General features: G+C 40.2%; 1 protein-coding gene across 5 annotated transcripts in view; it reads left to right on the plus strand.

Annotated features, from left to right (window-relative positions):
• LOC148524158 (rho GTPase-activating protein 27-like) overlaps positions 1-12,408 on the plus strand; it is a 143,650-nt gene that overhangs the window by 34,645 nt on the left and 96,597 nt on the right. The gene's annotated exons all lie outside the window — the stretch shown is intronic.

Raw genomic sequence — 12,408 nt, forward strand, 5'->3', positions numbered from 1 at the left:
TGTGGTAAATATTTAATATACATGGAGGAGAGAGTGTGGTAAATGGAAATATACAGTATGTGGAGGAGAGTGTGGAAAATGTGTAATATACATGGAGGAGAGTGTGTGGTAAATGTGTAATATACATGGAGGAGAGTGTGGTAAATGAGTAATATACGTGGAAGAGAGAGTGTGGTAAAAGTGTAATATACATGTAGGAGAGTGTGTGGTAAATGTGTAATACACGTGTAGGAGAGTGTGGTAAATGAGTAATATACGTGGAGGAGAGTGTGGTAAATGAGTAATATACGTGGAAGAGAGAGTGTGGTAAATGTGTAATATATGTGGAGGAGAGTGTGATAAATGGGTAATATACGTGGAGGAGAGTGTGGTAAATGTGTAATATACGTGGAGAAGAGTGTGTGGTAAATGTGTAATATATGTGGAGGAGTTTGTGATAAATGGGTAATATACATGGAGGAGAGTGTGGTAAATGTGTAATATACATGGAGGAGAGTGTGTGGTAAATGTGTAATATATGTGGAGGAGGGTGTGGTAAATGGGTAATATACATGGAGGAGAGTGTGTGGTAAATGTGTAATATACGTGGAGGAGAGTATGGTAGATGGGTAATATACATGGAGTAGAGTGTGTGGTAAATGTGTAATATACGTGGAGGAGAGTGTGGTAAATGGGTAATATACATGGAGGAGAGTGTGTGGTAAATGTGTAATATACGTGGCGAAGAGTGTGTGGTAAATGTGTAATATGCGTGGAGGAGAGTGAGGCAAATGGGTAATATACGTGGACTAGAGAGTGTGGTAAATGTGTAATATACGCGGAGGAGAGTGTGGTAAATGGGGTAATATACGTGGAGGAGAGAGTGTGGTAAATGTGTAATATAAGTGGAGGAGAGCGTGGTAAATGGGTAATATACGTGGAGGAGAGTGTGGTAAATGGGTAATATACGTGGAGGAGAGAGTGCGGTAAATGTGTAATATATACGTGGAGGAGAGTGTGGTAAATGTGTAATATACATGGAGGAGAGTGTGTGGTAAATGTATAATATACGTGGAGGAGAGTGTGGTAAATGAGTAATATACGTGGAAGAGAGAGTGTGGTAATTGTGTAATATACGTGGAGGAGAGTGTGCTAAATGAGTAATATACGTGGAGGAGAGTGAGATAAATGTGTAATATATGTGGAGGAGTTTGTGATAAATGGGTAATATACGTGGAGGAGAGAGTGTGGTAAATGTATAATATACGTGGAGGAGACTGTGGTAAATATTTAATATACATGGAGGAGAGAGTGTGGTAAATGCAAATATACAGTATGTGGAGGAGAGTGTGGTAAATGAGTAATATACGTGGAGAAGAGAGTGTGGTAAATGTGTAATATACGTGGCGAAGAGTGTGTGGTAAATGTGTAATATACGTGGAGGAGTGTGCGGCAAATGGGGTAATATACGTGGAGGAGAGAGTGTGGTAAATGTGTAATATACGTGGAGGAGAGCGTGGTAAATGGGTAATATACATGGAGGAGAGTGTGGTAAATGGGTAATATACGGGGAGGAGAGAGTGCGGTAAATGTGTAATATATACGTGGAGGAGAGTGTGGTAAATGCTTAATATACATGGAGGAGAGTGTGTGGTAAATGTATAATATACGTGGAGGAGAGTGTGGTAAATGAGTAATATACGTGGAAGAGAGAGTGTGGTAAAAGTGTAATATACGTGGAGGAGAGTGTGGTAAATGAGTAATATACGTGGAGGAGAGTGTGGTAAATGAGTAATATACGTGGAAGAGAGAGTGTGGTAAATGTGTAATATATGTGGAGGAGAGTGTGATAAATGGGTAATATACGTGGAGGAGAGTGTGGTAAATGTGTAATATACGTGGAGAAGAGTGTGTGGTAAATGTGTAATATATGTGGAGGAGTTTGTGATAAATGGGTAATATACATGGAGGAGAGTGTGGTAAATGTGTAATATACATGGAGGAGAGTTTGTGGTACATGGAAATATATGTGGAGGAGAGTGTGTGGTAAATGTGCAATATACGTGGAGGAGAGTGTGATAGATGGGTAATATACATGGAGGAGAGTGTGTGGTAAATGTGTAATATACGTGGAGGAGAGTGTGGTAAATGGGTAATATACGTGGAGGAGAGTGTGGTAAATGGGTAATATACATGGAGGAGAGTGTGTGGTAAATGTGTAATATATGTGGAGGAGAGTGTGGTAAATGGGTAATATATACGTGGAGGAGAGAGTGTGGTAAATGTGTAATATACGTGGAGAAGAGAGTGTGGTAAATGTGTAATATACGTGGCGAAGAGTGTGTGGTAAATGTGTAATATACGTGGAGGAGAGTGCGGCAAATGGGTAATATACGTGGAGGAGAGAGTGTGGTAAATGTGTAATATACGTGGAGGAGAGTGGTGTAAATGGGGTAATATACATGGAGGAGAGATTCTGGTAAATGTGTAATATACGTGGAGGAGAGCGTGGTAAATGGGTAATATACGTGGAGGAGAGTGTGGTAAATGTGTAATATACATGGAGGAGAGTGTGATAAATGTGTAACATACGTGGAGGAGTTTGTGGTAAATGTGTAATATACGTGGAGGAGAGTGTGGTAAATGGGTAATATACGTGGAGGAGAGAGTGCGGTAAATGTATAATATACGTGGAGGAGACTGTGGTAAATATTTAATATACATGGAGGAGAGAGTGTGGTAAATGGAAATATACAGTATGTGGAGGAGAGTGTGGTAAATGGGTCATATACGTGGAGAAGAGAGTGTGGTAAATGTGTAATATACGTGGCGAAGTGTGTGTGGTAAATGTGTAATATACGTGGAGGAGAGTGCGGCAAATGGGTAATATACGTGGAGGAGAGAGTGTGGTAAATGTGTAAAATACGTGGAGGAGAGTGTGGTAAATGGGGTAATATACGTGGAGGAGAGAGTGTGGTAAATGTGTAATTTACGTGGAGGAGAGCGTGGTAAATGGGTAATATACGTGGAGGAGAGTGTGGTAAATGGGTAATATACGTGGAGGAGAGAGTGCGGTAAATGTGTAATATATACGTGGAGGAGAGTGTGGTAAATGTGTAATATACATGGAGGAGAGTGTGTGGTAAATGTATAATATACGTGGAGGAGAGTGTGGTAAATGAGTAATATACGTGGAAGAGAGAGTGTGGTAAATGTGTAATATACGTGGAGGAGAGTGTGGTAAATGAGTAATATACGTGGAGGAGAGTGTGGTAAATGAGTAATATACATGGAAGAGAGAGTGTGGTAAATGTGTAATATATGTGGAGGAGAGTGTGATAAATGGGTAATATACGTGGAGGAGAGTGTGGTAAATGTGTAATATACGTGGAGAAGAGTGTGTGGTAAATGTGTAATATATGTGGAGGAGTTTGTGATAAATGGGTAATATACATGGAGGAGAGTGTGGTAAATGTGTAATATACATGGAGGAGAGTTTGTGGTACATGGAAATATATGTGGAGGAGAGTGTGGTAAATGGGTAATATACATGGAGGAGAGTGTGTGGTAAATGTGTAATATATGTGGAGGAGGGTGTGGTAAATGGGTAATATACATGGAGGAGAGTGTGTGGTAAATGTGTAATATACGTGGAGGAGAGTGTGGTAGATGGGTAATATACATGGAGGAGAGTGTGTGGTAAATGTGTAATATACGTGGAGGAGAGTGTGGTAAATGGGTAATATACGTGGAGGAGAGTGTGGTAAATGGGTAATATACATGGAGGAGAGTGTGTGGTAAATGTGTAATATATCTGGAGGAGAGTGTGGTAAATGGGTAATATATACGTGGAGGAGAGAGTGTGGTAAATGTGTAATATACGTGGAGAAGAGAGTGTGGTAAATGTGTAATATACGTGGCGAAGAGTGTGTGGTAAATGTGTAATATACGTGGAGGAGAGTGCGGCAAATGGGTAATATACGTGGAGGAGAGAGTGTGGTAAATGTGTAATATACGTGGAGGAGAGTGGTGTAAATGGGGTAATATACATGGAGGAGAGAGTGTGGTAAATGTGTAATATACGTGGTGGAGAGCGTGGTAAATGGGTAATATACGTGGAGGAGAGTGTGGTAAATGTGTAATATACATGGAGGAGAGTGTGATAAATGTGTAATATACGTGGAGGAGTTTGTGGTAAATGTGTAATATACGTGGAGGAGAGTGTGGTAAATGGGTAATATACGTGGAGGAGAGAGTGCGGTAAATGTGTAATATATACGTGGAGGAGAGTGTGGAAAATGTGTAATATACATGGAGGAGAGTGTGTGGTAAATGTGTAATATACATGGAGGAGAGTGTGGTAAATGAGTAATATACGTGGAAGAGAGAGTGTGGTAAAAGTGTAATATACATGTAGGAGAGTGTGTGGTAAATGTGTAATACACGTGTAGGAGAGTGTGGTAAATGAGTAATATACGTTCAGGAGAGTGTGGTAAATGAGTAATATACGTGGAAGAGAGAGTGTGGTAAATGTTTAATATATGTGGAGGAGAGTGTGATAAATGGGTAATATACGTGGAGGAGAGTGTGGTAAATGTGTAATATACGTGGAGAAGAGTGTGTGGTAAATGTGTAATATATGTGGAGGAGTTTGTGATAAATGGGTAATATACATGGAGGAGAGTGTGGTAAATGGGTAATATACATGGAGGAGAGTGTGTGGTAAATGTGTAATATATGTGGAGGAGGGTGTGGTAAATGGGTAATATACATGGAGGAGAGTGTGTGGTAAATGTGTAATATACGTGGAGGAGAGTATGGTAGATGGGTAATATACATGGAGTAGAGTGTGTGGTAAATGTGTAATATACGTGGCGAAGAGTGTGTGGTAAATGTGTAATATGCGTGGAGGAGAGTGAGGCAAATGGGTAATATACATGGAGGAGAGAGTGTGGTAAATGTGTAATATACGCGGAGGAGAGTGTGGTAAATGGGGTAATATACGTGGAGGAGAGAGTGTGGTAAATGTGTAATATACGTGGAGGAGAGCGTGGTAAATGGGTAATATACGTGGAGGAGAGTGTGGTAAATGGGTAATATACGTGGAGGAGAGAGTGCGGTAAATGTGTAATATATACGTGGAGGAGAGTGTGGTAAATGTGTAATATACATGGAGGAGAGTGTGTGGTAAATGTATAATATACGTGGAGGAGAGTGTGGTAAATGAGTAATATACGTGGAAGAGAGAGTGTGGTAAATGTGTAATATACGTGGAGGAGAGTGTGCTAAATGAGTAATATACGTGGAGGAGAGTGAGATAAATGTGTAATATATGTGGAGGAGTTTGTGATAAATGGGTAATATACGTGGAGGAGAGCGTGTGGTAAATGTATAATATACGTGGAGGAGACTGTGGTAAATATTTAATATACATGGAGGAGAGAGTGTGGTAAATGGAAATATACAGTATGTGGAGGAGAGTGTGGAAAATGTGTAATATACATGTAGGAGAGTGTGTGGTAAATGTGTAATATACATGGAGGAGAGTGTGGTAAATGAGTAATATACGTGGAGGAGAGTGTGGTAAATGAGTAATATACGTGGAGGAGAGTGTGGTAAATGTGTAGTATACGTGGAGAAGAGTGTGTGGTAAATGTGTAATATATGTGGAGGAGTTTGTGATAAATGGGTAATATACATGGAGGAGAGTGTGGTAAATGGGTAATATACATGGAGGAGAGTGTGTGGTAAATGTGCAATATATGTGGAGGAGGGTGTGGTAAATGGGTAATATACATGGAGGAGAGTGTGTGGTAAATGTGTAATATACGTGGAGGAGAGTATGGTAGATGGGTAATATACATGGAGTAGAGTGTGTGGTAAATGTGTAATATACGTGGAGGAGAGTGTGGTAAATGGGTAATATACATGGAGGAGAGTGTGTGGTAAATGTGTAATATACGTGGCGAAGAGTGTGTGGTAAATGTGTAAAATGCGTGGAGGAGAGTGAGGCAAATGGGTAATATACGTGGAGGAGAGAGTGTGGTAAATGTGTAATATACGCGGAGGAGAGTGTGGTAAATGGGGTAATATACGTGGAAGAGAGAGTGTGGTAAATGTGTAATATACGTGGAGGAGAGTGTGGTAAATGAGTAATATACGTGGAGGAGAGTGTGGTAAATGAGTAATATACGTGGAAGAGAGAGTGTGGTAAATGTGTAATATATGTGGAGGAGAGTGTGATAAATGGGTAATATACGTGGAGGAGAGTGTCGTAAATGTGTAATATACGTGGAGAAGAGTGTGTGGTAAATGTGTAATATATGTGGAGGAGTTTGTGATAAATGGGTAATATACGTGGAGGAGAGATTGTGGTAAATGTATAATATACGTGGAGGAGACTGTGGTAAATATTTAATATACATGGAGGAGAGAGTGTGGTAAATGGAAATATACAGTATGTGGAGGAGAGTGTGGTAAATGGGTAATATACGTGGAGAAGAGGGTGTGGTAAATGTGTAATATACGTGGCGAAGTGTGGGTGGTAAATGTGTAATATACGTGGAGGAGAGTGTGATAAATGGGTAATATACGTGGAGGAGAGTGTGGTAAATGTGTAATATAAGTGGAGAACAGTGTGTGGTAAATGTGTAATATATGTGGAGGAGTTTGTGATAAATGGGTAATATACATGGAGGAGAGTGTGGTAAATGTGTAATATACATGGAGGAGAGTTTGTGGTACATGGAAATATATGTGGAGGAGAGTGTGGTAAATGGGTAATATACATGGAGGAGAGTGTGTGGTAAATGTGTAATATATGTGGAGGAGGGTGTGGTAAATGGGTAATATAAATGGAGGAGAGTGTGTGGTAAATGTGTAATATATGTGGAGGAGAGTGTGGTAGATGGGTAATATACATGGAGGAGAGTGTGTGGTAAATGTGTAATATACGTGGAGGAGAGTGTGGTAAATGGGTAATATACGTGGAGGAGAGTGTGGTAAATGGGTAATATACATGGAGGAGAGTGTGTGGTAAATGTGTAATATATGTGGAGGAGAGTGTGGTAAATGGGTAATATATACGTGGAGGATAGAGTGTGGTAAATGTGTAATATACGTGGAGAAGAGAGTGTGGTAAATGTGTAATATACGTGGCGAAGAGTGTGTGGTAAATGTGTAATATACGTGGAGGAGAGTGCGGCAAATGGGTAATATACGTGGAGGAGAGAGTGTGGTAAATGTGTAATATACGTGGAGGAGAGTGTGGTAAATGGGTAATATACGTGGAGGAGAGAGTGCGGTAAATGTGATATATATACGTGGAGGAGAGTGTGGTAAATGTGTAATATACATGGAGGAGAGTGTGTGGTAAATGTGTAATATACATGGAGGAGAGTGTGGTAAATGAGTAATATACGTGGAAGAGAGAGTGTGGTAAATGTGTAATATACATGTAGGAGAGTGTGTGGTAAATGTGTAATACACGTGTAGGAGAGTGTGGTAAATGAGTAATATACGTGGAGGAGAGTGTGGTAAATGAGTAATATACGTGGAAGAGAGAGTGTGGTAAATGTGTAATATACGTGGAGGAGAGTGTGATAAATGGGTAATATACGTGGAGGAGCGTGTGGTAAATGTGTAGTATACGTGGAGAAGAGTGTGTGGTAAATGTGTAATATATGTGGAGGAGTTTGTGATAAATGGGTAATATACATGGAGGAGAGTGTGGTAAATGGGTAATATACATGGAGGAGAGTGTGTGGTAAATGTGCAATATATGTGGAGGAGGGTGTGGTAAATGGGTAATATACATGGAGGAGAGTGTGTGGTAAATGTGTAATATACGTGGAGGAGAGTATGGTAGATGGGTAATATACATGGAGTAGAGTGTGTGGTAAATGTGTAATATACGTGGAGGAGAGTGTGGTAAATGGGTAATATACATGGAGGAGAGTGTGTGGTAAATGTGTAATATACGTGGCGAAGAGTGTGTGGTAAATGTGTAATATGCGTGGAGGAGAGTGAGGCAAATGGGTAATATACGTGGAGGAGAGAGTGTGGTAAATGTGTAATATACGCGGAGGAGAGTGTGGTAAATGGGGTAATATACGTGGAGGAGAGAGTGTGGTAAATGTGTAATATACGTGGAGGAGAGCGTGGTAAATGGGTAATATACGTGGAGGAGAGTGTGGTAAATGGGTAATATACGTGGAGGAGAGAGTGCGGTAAATGTGTAATATATACGTGGAGGAGAGTGTGGTAAATGTGTAATATACATGGAGGAGAGTGTGTGGTAACTGTATAATATACGTGGAGGAGAGTGTGGTAAATGAGTAATATACGTGGAAGAGAGAGTGTGGTAAATGTGTAATATACGTGGAGGAGAGTGTGCTAAATGAGTAATATACGTGGAGGAGAGTGAGATAAATGTGTAATATATGTGGAGGAGTTTGTGATAAATGGGTAATATACGTGGAGGAGAGAGTGTGGTAAATGTATAATATACGTGGAGGAGACTGTGGTAAATATTTAATATACATGGAGGAGAGAGTGTGGTAAATGGAAATATACAGTATGTGGAGGAGAGTGTGGTAAATGGGTAATATACGTGGAGAAGAGAGTGTGGTAAATGTGTAATATACGTGGCGAAGAGTGTGTGGTAAATGTGTAATATACGTGGAGGAGTGTGCGGCAAATGGGTAATATACGTTGAGGAGAGAGTGTGGTAAATGTGTAAAATACGCGGAGGAGAGTGTGGTAAATGGGGTAATATACGTGGAGGAGAGAGTGTGGTAAATGTGTAATATACGTGGAGGAGAGCGTGGTAAATGGGTAATATACATGGAGGAGAGTGTGGTAAATGGGTAATATACGTGGAGGAGAGAGTGCGGTAAATGTGTAATATATACGTGGAGGAGAGTGTGGTAAATGCGTAATATACATGGAGGAGAGTGTGTGGTAAATGTATAATATACGTGGAGGAGAGTGTGGTAAATGAGTAATATACGTGGAAGAGAGAGTGTGGTAAATGTGTAATATACGTGGAGGAGAGTGTGGTAAATGAGTAATATACGTGGAGGAGAGTGTGGTAAATGAGTAATATACGTGGAAGAGAGAGTGTGGTAAATGTGTAATATATGTGGAGGAGAGTGTGATAAATGGGTAATATACGTGGAGGAGAGTGTGGTAAATGTGTAATATACGTGGAGAAGAGTGTGTGGTAAATGTGTAATATATGTGGAGGAGTTTGTGATAAATGGGTAATATACATGGAGGAGAGTGTGGTAAATGTGTAATATACATGGAGGAGAGTTTGTGGTACATGGAAATATATGTGGAGGAGAGTGTGGTAAATGGGTAATATACATGTAGGAGAGTGTGTGGTAAATGTGTAATATATGTGGAGGAGGGTGTGGTAAATGGGTAATATACATGGAGGAGAGTGTGTGGTAAATGTGCAATATACGTGGAGGAGAGTGTGATAGATGGGTAATATACATGGAGGAGAGTGTGTGGTAAATGTGTAATATACGTGGAGGAGAGTGTGGTAAATGGGTAATATACATGGAGGAGAGTGTGTGGTAAATGTGTAATATATGTGGAGGAGAGTGTGGTAAATGGGTAATATATACGTGGAGAAGAGAGTGTGGTAAATGTGTAATATACGTGGAGAAGAGAGTGTGGTAAATGTGTAATATACGAGGCGAAGAGTGTGTGGTAAATGTGTAATATATGTGGAGGAGAGTGCGGCAAATGGGTAATATACGTGGAGGAGAGAGTGTGGTAAATGTGTAAAATACGCGGAGGAGAGTGTGGTAATTGGGGTAATATACGTGGAGGAGAGAGTGTGGTAAATGTGTAATTTACGTGGAGGAGAGCGTGGTAAATGGGTAATATACGTGGAGGAGAGTGTGGTAAATGGGTAATATACGTGGAGGAGAGAGTGCGGTAAATGTGTAATATATACGTGGAGGAGAGTGTGGTAAATGTGTAATATACATGGAGGAGAGTGTGTGGTAAATGTATAATATACGTGGAGGAGAGTGTGGTAAATGAGTAATATACGTGGAAGAGAGTGTGGTAAATGTGTAATATACGTGGAGGAGAGTGTGGTAAATGAGTAATATACGTGGAGGAGAGTGTGGTAAATGAGTAATATACGTGGAAGAGAGAGTGTGGTAAATGTGTAATATATGTGGAGGAGAGTGTGATAAATGGGTAATATACATGGAGGAGAGTGTGGTAAATGTGTAATATACATGGAGGAGAGTTTGTGGTACATGGAAATATATGTGGAAGAGAGTGTGGTAAATGGGTAATATACATGGAGGAGAGTGTGTGGTAAATGTGTAATATATGTGGAGGAGGGTGTGGTAAATGGGTAATATACATGGAGGAGAGTGTGTGGTAAATGTGTAATTTACGTGGAGGAGAGTGTGGTAGATGGGTAATATACATGGAGGAGAGTGTGTGGTAAATGTGTAATATACGTGGAGGAGAGTGTGGTAAATGGGTAATATACGTGGAGGAGAGTGTGGTAAATGGGTAATATACATGGAGGAGAGTGTGTGGTAAATGTGTAATATATGTGGAGGAGAGTGTGGTAAATGGGTAATATATACGTGGAGGAGAGAGTGTGGTAAATGTGTAATATACGTGGCGAAGAGTGTGTGGTAAATGTGTAATATACGTGGAGGAGAGTGCGGCAAATGGGTAATATACTTGGAGGAGAGAGTGTGGTAAATGTGTAATATACGTGGAGGAGAGTGGGGTAAATGGGGTAATATACATGGAGGAGAGAGTGTGGTAAATGTGTAATATACGTGGAGGAGAGCGTGGTAAATGGGTAATATACGTGGAGGAGAGTGTGGTAAATGTGTAATATACATGGAGGAGAGTGTGATAAATGTGTAATATACGTGGAGGAGTTTGTGGTAAATGTGTAATATACGTGGAGGAGAGTGTGGTAAATGGGTAATATACGTGGAGGAGAGAGTGCGGTAAATGTGTAATATATACGTGGAGGAGAGTGTGGTAAATGTGTAATATACATGGAGGAGAGTGTGTGGTAAATGTGTAATATACATGGAGGAGAGTGTGGTAAATGAGTAATATACGTGGAAGAGAGTGTGTGGTAAATGTGTAATATACGTGGAGGAGAGTATGGTAGATGGGTAATATACATGGAGTAGAGTGTGTGGTAAATGTGTAATATACGTGGAGGAGAGTGTGGTAAATGGGTAATATACATGGAGGAGAGTGTGTGGTAAATGTGTAATATACGTGGAGGAGAGTGTGTGGTAAATGTGTAATATACGTGGAGGAGAGCGTGGTAAATGGGTAATATACGTGGAGGAGAGTGTGGTAAATGGGTAATATACGTGGAGGAGAGAGTGCGGTAAATGTGTAATATATACGTGGAGGAGAGTGTGGTAAATGTGTAATATACATGGAGGAGAGTGTGTGGTAAATGTATAATATACGTGGAGGAGAGTGTGGTAAATGAGTAATATACGTGGAAGAGAGAGTGTGGTAAATGTGTAATATACGTGGAGGAGAGTGTGGTAAATGAGTAATATATGTGGAGGAGAGTGAGATAAATGTGTAATATATGTGGAGGAGTTTGTGATAAATGGGTAATATACGTGGAGGAGAGAGTGTGGTAAATGTATAATAATATACGTGGAGGAGACTGTGGTAAATATTTAATATACATGGAGGAGAGAGTGTGGTAAATGGAAATATACAGTATGTGGAGGAGAGTGTGGTAAATGGGTAATATACGTGGAGAAGAGAGTGTGGTAAATGTGTAATATACGTGGCGAAGAGTGTGTGGTAAATGTGTAATATACGTGGAGGAGAGTGCGGCAAATGGGTAATATACGTGGAGGAGAGAGTGTGGTAAATGTGTAAAATACGCGGAGGAGAGTGTGGTAAATGGGGTAATATACGTGGAGGAGAGAGTGTGGTAAATGTGTAATATACGTGGAGGAGAGCGTGGTAAATGGTAATATACGTGGAGGAGAGTGTGGTAAATGGGTAATATACGTGGAGGAGAGAGTGCGGTAAATGTGTAATATATACGTGGAGGAGAGTGTGGTAAATGTGTAATATACATGGAGGAGAGTGTGTGGTAAATGTATAATATACGTGGAGGAGAGTGTGGTAAATGAGTAATATACGTGGAAGAGAGAGTGTGGTAAATGTGTAATATACGTGGAGGAGAGTGTGGTAAATGAGTAATATACGTGGAGGAGAGTGTGGTAAATGAGTAATATACGTGGAAGAGAGAGTGTGGTAAATGTGTAATATATGTGGAGAAGAGTGTGATAAATGGGTAATATACGTGGAGGAGAGTGGTAAATGTGTAATATACGTGGAGAAGAGTGTGTGGTAAATGTGTAATATATGTGGAGGAGTTTGTGA

The sequence above is a fragment of the Taudactylus pleione genome, unplaced genomic scaffold (genome assembly GCF_031769625.1).
Source record: "Taudactylus pleione unplaced genomic scaffold, aTauple2 ptg000121l, whole genome shotgun sequence".
Taxonomy (NCBI): Eukaryota; Metazoa; Chordata; class Amphibia; order Anura; family Myobatrachidae; genus Taudactylus; species Taudactylus pleione.